This window comes from Panthera uncia, assembly GCF_023721935.1.
Source record: "Panthera uncia isolate 11264 chromosome B2 unlocalized genomic scaffold, Puncia_PCG_1.0 HiC_scaffold_24, whole genome shotgun sequence".
NCBI classification, from domain to species: Eukaryota; Metazoa; Chordata; class Mammalia; order Carnivora; family Felidae; genus Panthera; species Panthera uncia.
Genome location: NW_026057580.1, coordinates 52,707,366 through 52,721,406, shown reverse-complemented (window position 1 = coordinate 52,721,406; position 14,041 = coordinate 52,707,366).

Sequence of the window (14,041 nt, the reverse complement as noted above, 5' to 3'; positions counted from 1 at the left end):
TTATTTATATAGGAGTAATTCTTGACCCACAAATCAAGAATGCCTTGAGAATTTCAGAGTCACACAGAGGTTGAAACCTGGAAAACAAAATTCAGGGGGAAAAAAAAACACTTTAATTGATTATATATAAACACATATAGGACAGCTATTAGAAAAGCCTAAGTAGGGGCGCCTGGGTGGCGCAGTCGGTTAAGCGTCCGACTTCAGCCAGGTCACGATCTCACCGTCCGTGAGTTTGAGCCCCGCGTCGGGCTCCGTCGGGCTCCGGGCTGATGGCTCGGAGCCTGGAGCCTGTTTCAGATTCTGTGTCTCCCTCTCTCTCTGACCCTCCCCCATTCATGCTGTCTCTCCCTGTCTCAAAAATAAAATAAAACGTTAAAAAAAAAAAAAGAAAAGCCTAAGTAATTACCCATAGTGTTTACCTTTTCTAACCGAATTGTCTGATTCTTTGTGAAAACAAACACAAAATATTGTAGATATTTTAATGTGACATATATAAAATGGAGTAGATCCAATCTCTCACAGTCTGCTCCGGCAGCCTATTTATAGTCGGGTCTGCTTACTCCGGTTATCCCCAGGCTGAGAAGAAAAACCATTTCTGGTCACAAACAAGATTTCATTAACCAGTGGTATACAAGCTTGACACAAAATTCTAATTTATGTATCCGACTTCTATCCTATACGTGACTTTTTCTGAGATCTACAACATGAAATAGACTCCTGAAAATAGGAGCGGTTTGTTTCTTCAAAGTATGCATTTATTCTACTTAAATCTCTTATTTTCTTCAAATGGGTTTTTAAAAAGATTCTTGGGCCTTTAATGGAAATCATCAAAATAATTAAAGTAAGCACACACAAAGATTAAAGCCAGAGCCAGCAGTGAAACAGGAGAAACATTTCGGCAAAAACAATAGAGAAAAAAGTCAAAGACCTAAGATCTGCTCACAGAGCGCTTCCCAAAGGTTACATACCAGCTCCAGGCAAATAGCAACAGAGAATCACCTTTAAATCCTGTAGAAGATTAGGACCAATAACAAATTAAGCAATAAATACACGAGGAACACTTGCAGCTCTGCATACTTAAATCAAACAATAACAACAAAAACATAGTTTGCATTCATGTTTCTGTTGAATCAAACAGCTTCCTCTCTCAAGAGAGAGAGCAAGCTTGTACGTTCAGCTTTATAGTTAGCTGACCTTTATCTGTTATTCTCTGATATATTTAGCATCTAGATGCATATTTACAGACTTATTTCTTGAAACAATGCGGACATATTTTTAAACTAATATTCCGTGATTCTATTTTTAGAATATTTCTTTTTTTTTTTTTTTTTAACATGTCAGCAATTCTTGATTATTGCTTTTTAGAGCTTGCAGAAATCTGACAAGGACGTGGCCTATTATTCTTTTTTGCCTGGGGCTGTCTCACAATCTGTGATAATTTTTAGTTTCTTTATCCTTTCAATGCATTCTATTTAGCTCCTATTGGAAGAGTAATATACAATTGCTGCCTTTAAAAAATTTACATCTTACTGGGATGATAAAACAGGCATAACAAATGATAGACTGAAATATTAATATTAATAAGTGCCAAGAGAGGCATTAAATTAGGTGGGGGTTCCTGTAAAAATGGCAATTAAAAGAGAGAAAACAAAGAAAACTGGCTCATATAAAATTTGGACACAATCAAGTTTTACCACTCTCTATGTCTGGCACTTAAATCCATTTTCTTTTATCTCTAGAATTTAGTGTTTTTATCCATAAAATGAGGAAAACTTGTATTCTATAGAACTGTCTTAAGGATTAACTGAATTTATTTAAAGATCAAGTATTTAGTAGGTAAAATGATTATATCATCATAGGAAATTCCTTAAAGAAAAATCTGGAATAGAAAGATGACACAACATGAAATTTGTTGAATGCTGGTTTATGGATGGTATTCAGTTGGCAAATCAGAACTCTTGAATGTTTTAAGCCGGCTTCATTGCATAAGTAACCACAGAGAAAACACTAAAAGGGCTAGAGATCCAATTTAGACTCCAGCTATGTTTTCTGTCATATAAAAAATGCCCATGCCACCAGGCTTCTTTCTTCCATATTTTATATGCTTAACAAATTATAATTTTGGTAGTAATATTATATACCATATATATGTGTGTGTATATATATGTACATATATATATGTATGTGCATATATATGTACATATATATATATATACACACACATAATATATTGTGTATATATGTATATAGTATATATTACTATATATATATGTGTATATATAGTATATACATATACATATATATAGTGTGTATATATATGTATGTGTATATATATATATATGTGTATATATATATATATATATATATATATATGAATTGACAGGTGAATAAAACACATCTAAATATGCCTTTGGGCATAGGTGGTTTACTTTTGACAACTAGATCAGCACCTACCACAATATGATATTTAATAATAAAATTTGGTGCATGAAAAAAACACACTAATTTAATACTATTTTCAAATATTCTCTAGTTCCAAGTCATTTTTCTGTTACAAAAAATAATAAAAGATGATTTTTACACTGTATCTTGCTTTTTATGTGAAAATTCAATGCATGATTATTTGATTTCTCCTTGACAAGATTTGTGGCCTAAATTCCTTTAATATTCTTTATGTAACTGAACTGTAGGAGGAAACGGCATAGATATTTCTACATACTTCATCTTTGCACATTATGAAAAAAAATCACTGTACAGCATATTGCAATAGCAACGACTATATAAAAGTGTTTTGATAGCTGAGGATAGGGAAAGACCAAGTGGAAACGAATGTAATTTAGTGGCTTCTAAGTGGAAGGCATTTTACATACGCACATCCACTTATTTTTACTAACATTCCTATATTTTGGTTATTAATAACCATATTTCACAGAACAGAAAACTCGAGCTTAGGACAGCCTAACATAAAAAGTAAAAACAGTGGATATGACATTCTAACCAGATCTGAGGTTTTGATTAGCCACGCTGTTCATAAAATTGTACCCAATGTTAGTATCATTTGGGTGGCTCGGCCAATGTACAGAATTATTTATCTGAGATACTTTAGGAGATGGTCTCACAAATGTGACAGTCATAACTGAAGCAAACATTTGACCAGCAGAGCCGGGTGAAAGCCTCAAATATACTAATACTGATACGTAACTCAAGTAATGGAATTGGAGCCAAAATGATCCTACAACATATTGTGACAATCTTTCAAAATGAGCATTTCTGGGGTTTACCTATGACTTTTCTTTGTTAATCACAAGTAGACACCTGTATATTTGTTGAGATACACAAACTAGATTTCCTAAGAAACTAAGTCCATCAATGATAATTATTTCAGAAGGGTTTCACCCATACTGTGAATATAAAGCATCATTCTATAAAATATCCTATGATGCTAGGGGAAAAAAAAAAAGATACTGTTTTTCACTTTATCTTATGGAATGTTTGAGAGTCATTTGTTTTATGGATGAATTGGAACAATATCATGCTGCAGTTTCTTAAAAACAAACTTAATATGTACTTTGGGAAATAAAAACCAACAAAATATTTTTCTGCTGACATTTAATTCCACCAAAGTTAAACCAGAGAAGAATAGAGTTGTCAAATGACATTGCAATGCAAGGAAAACTGTAACACTGTGGATTTTTTTTTCCAAGATAGCATTCCTGATGACACCATATTTCAGAGACCGCATCCAAGTGCCTAACACAGAAACAGGTACATGTTATGTGTTCAGAAATGGTCAAACTTCTTCACATTTGGGCTATACATCAGTAGCAGAAAGGGTCTATTTGGGGAGATGTTTTAAACCTATTACCTTAAGTCACATGAATACATGGTGGTCAGGTACTGAAGTTGAGTCAGAATCTTGTATCTTGTGTAAACAGAAAGAGAGGACTACAACAATGAAAATGAGACCGGTGTCTATGTACATGAAGAAGGAAACATGAGCAGAAATATTGAAAAAAATGTTACCTATAGAAACCAACACATATAGAGTAAACCTTTTTGTAGTAATCTGTATTAATGACTGGTCACAGAATCGCCAGGGCAACTCTGTGATCTCTAAGCTCCAGGTCAGAGGCTGAAAATTCTAGAACATTAAAGGTTGCAAAAGAGATTGAAAAAAAAATTTAAGTTTATTTGCTTGAGAGAGAGAACATATACTCGTGTATGAGTGAGAAAGGGGCCGAGAGAGAGAGGGAGAGAGAGGGAGAGAGAGGGAGAGAGAGAGAATCCTAAGCAGGCTCTGTGCTGTCAGCTCAGAGCCTGAAGCAAGGCTCCCTCTCACCACGTGAGACCATGACCTGAGCTGAAACCAAGAGTCAGATGTTTAACCATCTGAGCCACCCATTAATAATAAATTATTAATGTTATTCCTAAAGCTAATTAAACATAGAAATATCAATACTGCATTTGAATTACCAGAAACAAGCACTAAGACACTCTGTAGTATTGAAAAATAAATTTTATCTCCTACCAGATATTCTACAATAGTTTATAACTACAACAGTAACAGCAATAAACAAATAGATATGGGCATGAACATATAGCTATATACGGCGATTTTATACTTATTACAACATTACATTCAAAATAAGTGGAGTCAGACCAACCTTGGAATTCTTTGATTGCTTCCCAAGAAGGAATAGAACAAACTTGCATAAAATCAACGATTATACCCAGTCATTTCTCATTCATATCCAAACTCAAGAGTAAGAGCTTCTTAGATTTGTGATCTCAGAGTTAATTAGCTCAGAATTTTATTTGCAAGCTTTAGATACCCGAGCAGTGCCCTTTTAAAGAAGGAATAAACAACCCATTTGGTTTTACTGATTATTATGAGTTTTTTTGGGTACTTAGATAAGTACATAAAATCACCAGCTACTAATGAGAAGTGAATGGCTGCTTATCGGCTTAACTAATGGACATAATTATTAATATAAAAAAGGCCACACAAATTTTCATTATAAAGAAGAAAATCAGATAATTTAAAAAGGTTTCAGACTCGTAGATCACATTAATGAAGAAAGTGTTAAGGATGGAGGGAGGTAGATGGAAAAAAACACAAAATTCCTGATATTACAAGACAAGACCTCAAAAATGGTTTTTATCACATAAAAAACATTGGTAAGTGTAGAACTTTGCACGTGGAACATGGTAGATTGTAGATTGCAAACATGGCCACAATACTCTGAAGTATTTCCCAGTGATAGGTGGAGATTGCGTTGCCTGACTGATGTAATGTGGCAGGAGTGATGCCCTGGGAGCTCTGAGCTCAGGCCTCAAAACCCTGCAGCTTAGGCTTTCGCTTAGAATCCTGTTTCCACAGGAGAAAGGCCAGGCTACCCTGTGTCTATTATAGGTCAGGAAAATGTGCTGAGATGAAAAGTGTTTTCTGGAGTTTCCACCCTTTTCCACCAAAAAACTACTCAGATATTAAAAGGCATAGGGGCAGCAAAGCCTTCTTCACAACTGGCTGAAGAAGGATGAAAAGAGTCAACTCAGTACATGACCTGAAGACCTACATTTATTAACAACTAGCATTAGCACTAGCAAAGTTCTTATCAGCCAATGGAATTCATGTCCTCTACTTCAGGAACAGCAAGGTACTTGTATCTAACTAGTTTGACGAGTTATTCAACCACTAGGCATCTTAAGTCCATAGGAAGTAACGGACAAAATATATATCCAAAATAGTAGAACTCTAAGCAAAAGTCTCAGAAAAAAAATTTAAGCAGTATAATTTAAAAATGCATAAAATGTGATAATTAAGATATTTGAAAGGTGCCATTCTCTTGATGATACAGTTTTAGGTATTCCAAGACTAATTATCATAAATGTGTCAAAATGATAGACTAAGATTATAGGTAACGCCATCAAATACCATTGGCATGCATTACTGGATTCCTGCATTGCAGAAGATAAAATATATGAGTCTGTACTTTTATAACAAGTCTTATTACAAAATGGTACAAGTTTTAAAAGTAGAAAACAAAGGAAAAGAAAATGCTACATCTTTATTTTCATGACACCATCCAGGGATAATAATCGATAAAATATCAACATCTATTATTTTAATAGTTCATATACATATTTTTTTGCCACATGGAACATAACTTCTATTCTTTAATTTTTTAAGTTTTTGTTTTATTTAACAAAATGTTGTTTTATTTATCCCAGAATATGCTCAGTACTTAAAGTCTAAATCTAGTGTGCATATTTTCCATGCAAAAAACACTCTCATATAGTTGATGGTAGTATTTCCCTTTAAAAAGGGAAATTTGGCAAAATAGTCAAATTTTAAATGTATATAATATTTGATCCAGAAATTCTGGGAATCTATCTTAAGGAAACTATGACAAATATATGCAAAATTGAGCTACGAGGACCCATTATTTAACAATAAGTTTTTTGAAGTATGTATGTCTAACCAGAAGACATTGGTAGGTAGTCTTAAGTCCAATCAAATCTTATGAAATCATCAAAATAATGTAAGAAATGATATTCCATGTTGTGATATATTAGATGAAAAAGTTTAAAATAAACAGGTTTTCTGACATTATGGCCTCATTTTTGAAGGACATTTATTCATTTAAAATACTCTTACTATGTACCAAGTATTGTTCTGAGCACTTTATAAATATCAACCCACTCATTCTTAAGTCTTCCTAACATTCATGTTAAGTAGGTGCTTTTTTTTCCCCCCATTGTACTGATAGATATACTGAAGAATGGACAGGCTAAATAATTTTCCTGAGGCCATACAACTACTAAAGAGAAAACATTCAAACCCAGCAACTTTACTCCAGAGTTGCTACCTTTAATACATTAGTGAGCCATGCCACTGCATATCCATCTGAGTGTGCGGGTATGCACCTGTGCATATCCACACACGTAGATTCTTTGTGTAAACACACACTTAATATACCTATATACAAACATGTAACCATTTTTAACTATGTTTCTAACTTTTGGGGGCATATTACTGTAATCCAAGTCAGGCTTTATGACTAACCTCCATGGTCCTGAATACTGTTAGAATCTGCTGAATAAAATTTAAAAGTCTCCAACAGTGATTACTTAAGACAATGACATGTAGTGCAATCAGGCTCTGCTGTCCTTCCCCACGCTCTATATGATCTTGTACAATCTTGACAGAATATAAGGAATCATCCACCATATTTCTCTGCAGCTGTAGGCAAAAGTGTGAAAGAGAAGAGGGAGGAATAAGATTTGCGTGCATCAGATGCTCTTTGCACCTTCTCTGGTATTCTTGCGTGTAGTCTCATGTAGCATTCCTTATAAATCTCTTTGTGGTAGGTATTATTATCCATAATTTACAGTATAAGAAACTGAAGTTCAAACAGATTCATTCCTCTGGGTGACCCAACTAGTAAAGAACTAGACAAGCTTTTCCTGTCTCCAGATTTCATGTTGAGTTTTAACTTTGGTGTGTTTTTCGGTTCAAAACTTACACTTCCCTCCATTCTGATTGAAAGTTGAGATGAGATCCAGAATTTTCCAAAGTGCCTCACTGAAAATAAATTGTTTTCCACTAGAAAATGTTGCCTTTTCAACTCTAAAGAAAAGAGTGCCTGATATTTTAAACACCACATGTGTGTTCACCCTCCTTTCAGCATTATAACAGCTATAAATTTATTCTGTGGGAAAATGCTATATTTAATAGGAATGTCTAAGATGCCTTGTGTGATTGTTCCAATATGTTTAATTGAAGCAACGAAAGCATTACTGTGAACGACTCTTATTAACACAACCAATTTTAGAACAAAAATGATGCTGTCCCTCTTTTCTATTCTCAATCAAAAGGCAGATCCCTAAAAGCACCGGGAGCTAACCAAGAAAAAAAATGAATTGCTTTAACTTGTCCCTTGGGCTATGCATACGTGTTCTGGTGATGAATACCTCAAAAGTGTCAAAAATCACGTTTCCCCAATTTTTAGAAGCCAATAGAGTATGCCTGTTTATCAATGATTTTCTTACCAGCTTGTTTGACCAAAAACAATTGTCCAGAAGCCGAATATAAAATCAATGCACAACCTTTGAGGTCAATTTGAAATAGTTTACACTGTCAATGACTATCTCTCATCTATTTTTATTCTGATTACTTAGATTTAACTTAGTTGATAACGTATGATGATTTTAGAAGCTGTATTTGATTTTGTTATGTTGTATGTAAGAGCAACTGGAGAGGTTGTCAGGCCTCAGCAGGTGGGGTTCGATGTTGTTTATCCTGTACCCTGTAGAGCCAGGATCATATCTGAAACATGATTGACAAGTGCATCAGGAATAATATTAGTCAGTTAAGACATGCTACCTCTCTACGTTAAAAGGAGCACACCTGTTCTTTCTATTCATGAAGTAGTTCATGGAGCTATCAGTAATGAAAAACGTATTTTGCACTCTATGTATGAGAGAAATTCAATTAAAAGCCATACTTTGCAGTTGTGTTCCAAAGGCCTAAGTGTCACAATGCTCTAAAAATGTACTTATATATTCATCCTAACATCTTAATCTACATACAATGAGATATTTACTGATAAAATGCTCAAATGTGGGGCTCTGTTGCATTGCATTTGGAGTGAAATAAGAGGAAATGGGGGTTTTTCCACTTGTAATTAAAAAATATGGAATTGTGTATGGACATGAATTAGGGAAGTAAAGATTCTTAATTAAAGAACTTTATTTGTGAAAATGATCTAAAAAAAATGGTGAGTAACTAAACATAACTTCACGTTGTTTAAACTCTAGGAAGCTGAGCTAAGTATTCCCAAATCTTTCCACCTCTGCACATTTGATAGATTTACACTTTCTAGCCCTTCTGTAGTTGAGTAAGGCAGTGTAACTAGTTTTGGCCAGTGAATTTCCAGTTTTACTTTTAGACTGGAGTAGTCAATTGCTTGTATGAGACATCCAAAGCTGTTTATTCATTCTGGCACAGAGACTGGGAACATAGGAGATGGTTACTGTTCCATTACTCTGGATACCAGTAGGACTATATAGAGTAGGGTACTCTTACCCAGGAAAGACAAGTAGCCTAAGCAAGAAAAGAGTATTTATGTTTTTAAAACACTGATATTTAGGGATTGTTTATTATTATAATATCGACTAGACTATTTTTATCTACATACAAATTGGTACATAAAATGAAGTGATACTATACAAAAACCTAAAATGTGAGTCATTGTTTAGAAACCAGGCTGTAGGTTCTGTAGAGACTGATTTGAATGGCTAAATAATGAAAATTCACATTATTGTATTATGTAGTGGCAAAACATTTGGTAAAACTGAGGCCTGTAATACTTGCAAGGCAAGTAATTCATCTAATGATAAATATAACTATACACTGTACATATATATGTATATATATATATATATATGTATATATACATACTCACAAATATAATAACACAGTATAATAAAAGAGATGGGAAAACAGAAGGTTAGAAGCATGGTGGCATTGAAGAAGCGCTGTAAGAATGATGAGAGGTCTTCAAAAGCATCACCTCCTTTATAAGCAGGAAAGAAAGACTATAGGCTTCAGAAATTCGTAATTCTGTAGTTTTTAAAAGCAGTTACTTCTCATAGCAACCCAATAAAAATGCAATGAAAATGGCCATTGAGTAACAAAAACCTACTAGAACTCAGTGTATAGCAAAGATCAAATAGAATATGGCTGGCACACCCACTATTAAACTTATGAATGAATTAATGTAGCACCCAGTAAATCTTTTCAGTTGGAAAACTAGCTCCAGGAAAAGAGATTGATTTACTGGAAGCATGCTGAGAAAGTTGCTCAGTACTTTCAGGGGAACACATTCTCCAGTGCCAGTTTAGATGGAGCCAGGGAAGTTAATAAAAAAGAAGGGGTCTTTCAGAGGGTAGAACTGAAGGCCAAAAGAACAATAGATGGGATGCCCAGAGAAAATAAAAAGAGAACAAAAAAAGAACATGCTGGATGATGCACCTTCATTCAGCTGTGCAGCTGGATTTCAGAATTGTTATGGAACACTCAGTGACTCTTGTGTGTTTCTCATTCTTTTCCTTTTACACAGAAAAAAAAAAGTATTGTGGTTATCCTCACCCTATTTCACCATTATATATTGGATTTTTAGTTCATATATTTCCAAATAAAGATGAACCACTTTTAAATCTGATACAGAGGCCATGATATATTACCGAGATTCTGAGCTTTGACCTTGATCTTGTGACTGAACAGGGGCACTTTTGATATCGCCTTTGGGGAATAGATGAGTGTACTTATCATGTGCTAATGAGGTTAATGGAAAATTTACTAAAATTAAGAGTGGACCTTGTCAGTAACTATTGCTATTATATATATATATATATAATAGTTGATATATATACATATATATGTGTGTCTATATATATATATATATATATATATATATATATAGTTGATATATATATATCAACTTTTTCCATTTAAGTTTGTTTTCTCAAACATGTTATCACTGAGATTTCTGGATCCCTGTGCAGTGATAGGTGCATGTAACTGATTCTGTTCCATGACATAATGTCTTTCCCTTATCCCTCATTCAGGTAGCATAGTAATTTTGGCTGTGTCCTACCTTTGTCTCCTTACTGTAATGCAATTTATTCTTCCTACAGTTGAATGAAAGATGGGACATGAGTATCAATTTTAGGGGGGAGAGAGAGGGCAGATATTTTCCTATTCTTTCCAGGAAATTTAAGCTATGTTTCTTTACTCATTGGCTATATTTCTGCTTCGTATGAGTTACATAATATTATCATAAGGTTTTTGCTTGCCTGACAGCAGTTAGCACTACTTTCTGGAGATTATGATGACTATATCATACCTATATATCAGCAGCTCAACATGTCAAGATTTTACGGATTACTCCATCTTGATTTTATAACTCAACCTATATTTGAAGGGCAATCCAAAACATAAAGATGAGGAAACTACAGGTTAAAAGTGCAGCTGAAGAGATTATAGGATGAAATGATTCTGCTTGGAGATGTCTGTCTTTAGCAGTCAGCATTTTAAGAAATAGGAGCAAGAAAGGATAAATGGCTAGGAAGGAGGGGATCAGAGAGAAGTAGACTTTAGAATGTCTGATTGAGATATGGACTCAGTCAAAGGAATTATGTAAAGGCCCTGAAACATTGGTCGGGATTTGTTTACACCCTATAAATACCAACAAAGACACTCTTATGTCTTAAGAGTAGAACTTGTGTTCTGGAAAAGTACACAAAAATAGATTCACTGAGTGTTTTAAATTAAGCCAGACTTAATACGGTAAGTCTTCCTTATATAGTCTTGTGCTTCTCAGAACTCCACTTACTGGAATCACAGTGAGTCGTCCACCTGTGTTATCTGTGACACTAGCGTATGGTGGTTCAATGTAAGATGGCTAATGAAAAAGAGAAGGAACTATCCAGAGGTTGTATTCTTAGCATCATTGTTTCTGGAGGGAGAACTTCCCCCATGCCATTTTCTGGCTGATAGCAAGAAAAAGATGATTGCAGCAATAGAAATTAGGGTTATTATTTATTTGGGGTGATCCACTTAATGTACATCCTGTTTTATCATAATTGTTTTAGATAACTAGACACTTAATAGATAACTAATAAGGAGGGAAGAAAGGAGGAAAGAAAGGAGGGAAGAAAAAGAGAAACAGAGAGAGAGACAGACAGACAGACTGAGAGATATTTACATAGCAGAAATTGCATTTGGCCCCTGAGAAAAAGAGAGGAGGCAAAAATCTAACGTAGGAGTTAAGAATCTAGCATGAGAGATAAGACTGACTGCATGCAATACCAATTCCTGAACTTAAAAGATAGTGTGTGTGTGTGTGTGTGTGTGGCAATTGATGAGACTTAGTTTAACATTTTAATAACTCAGCAGTAATTTAAATCAAAAGAGTTAACAAACTCAATTGGTTCCAGTTATAAGCAAAAGAATTTGTAACTTATAAGTTTTATACTAAATCTTTGAGTCTGTTAACTAAGTTGCAATTTATATTAATATTGCATACTTTAAGCAATTTTATACTTTGCCTGACTGCTCTGGAATTATATTACCACCTCTTTCTATGGGAAGAAGACTGCCAGAAGAGGTACTGAGACCCATGTTTCCTGACGTTCAGTCCACTGCTCCATCCAAAAGGTCTGCGATGATGAGAAACTAAACAGCATTTTTAAGTGAACCTATAATGTATTTTATACACCCTTGAACAAAAACATTCATCAGTACTAGGGAGAAACAGACTTGTTTTGTAGTTCAATTAAGCACTGGGCCAAACACTGATAGACTCCTTCTGGTTTATACGTTTTTAAGTTATTTAGGAAAATAAGTGAGTGCCCATACTTTAAGAGAATCATTTTGCTTTAATATGCTATAAGAGAATATTCTGTGTACAGTAAAAGGGAATTCACAGGCAGGCTCATTCATCTTTTCTTTCTTGTTTCTTTCTTCCTCTATCCCCCTCGCCTGCTTCTCATTAAGCAGCTTGTGTACATGAGCAAAGCCATTCTAGTGGCTGATAATGAAGAAAACAGAGATGCGTAACATGGTTTATATGATTTGTCAACCATAACGTTAAAACATGTTTCTGCTTTTAAATAAAAATGAACAATTTGCACATGATGAAGTTTTCTTCACTTTTATATAAAAATGCTGTAAAGCCATTCTTTAGGTAAGCTTTGTAATATCTCTTCCTATCTTATATTTACAATACCTTCTTTTTTTTTTTTTTCTTTTACTCTTTACCCACAAGAACCTTTCTACAAACATTCATAGCAGCTGCTGGCACCATTTCTCCCACGGGAATGTTCATATTTTACTTATACCTCGTAAGTGGTTTTGAGAAAACAATTCAGTCAATAGGACTTCCCATTATACTAGGAATTGAGAAAGAATAACTTAGGAAGGTACATATTCCTTGATATCCAAAAAATCTATTTCATTAATATGAAATGCTTGGGCGCAAATTAGCCTACTCTTGCAATTTGGTCCTCCGCCCATTAATGCAAGCTCTAGAGAGAAATGATTTGCCATATTAAAATTATGAAAAAAAGCCATTGAAATTTAAATTGCAAAGCAAAACAAAACAAAAAAAGTATTAGGTGGTTTCCCCCTTTAATTTTGCTGATGGAACAATTCTCGTACATTATCCCCATGGTGGTTTCTAGTGCTATTAGGAAATCTAATTAGCTATTTAGGGCTATATTTGCAAAGAAATGGTTTACTTAATAAAGAAAAGTAAACAATTGACAATGTGAGTTTTCAATCTGTGGCAAGAAACCTGTGGATTTTATATTTAAAAAGAAAATTTAGCTTTTACTGTTAATATTAAAAATTAGAGTATGGCACAAAAAAGAAAATGTAATAATAAAAATAGCTTTTTTATTTTGCAAAGAATAAGTTTATTTTACTTTATATAAATATTCAGCACCTTAAATATAGACACAAAGTACAGTATGGGAAAACTACTTATCCAATATATCACAGTTAATCACTGTGTCCTATTTCATATTCATAGAGATTTCTAATATTTTTATTGGACTTCTAGTATTAAAGATTTAGAATCTTTATTATTATCAGCCATTTAAATATACCCTGTACGCATAAACCATGATCGATTCAGGGTGAAAAATATCATTCAGGTATAGGCTTTATACATAGAGTCATTTTCTTGTTTAAATCAGAAAAATACATAATTTAATCTTAAAGTGAATTTATATATTTTGTGCCATAGTTATAGTGCCATTTTGTGTATTATCACACATATATCAGTACGTAAAATCACCATTCCCATATCTCCAAAACTTTGGAAGAACAGGTAATGAGAGTGTCCAAGATAAAGGACAATAAGGGAAGTGTGATGGCCGTTCAACACATTCAGGGTGAATATTATCAAATATGTCAGTAGGTTTGTTGTTGAGACATCTGCATAGCACTTACCCATCCTATCTTATGACA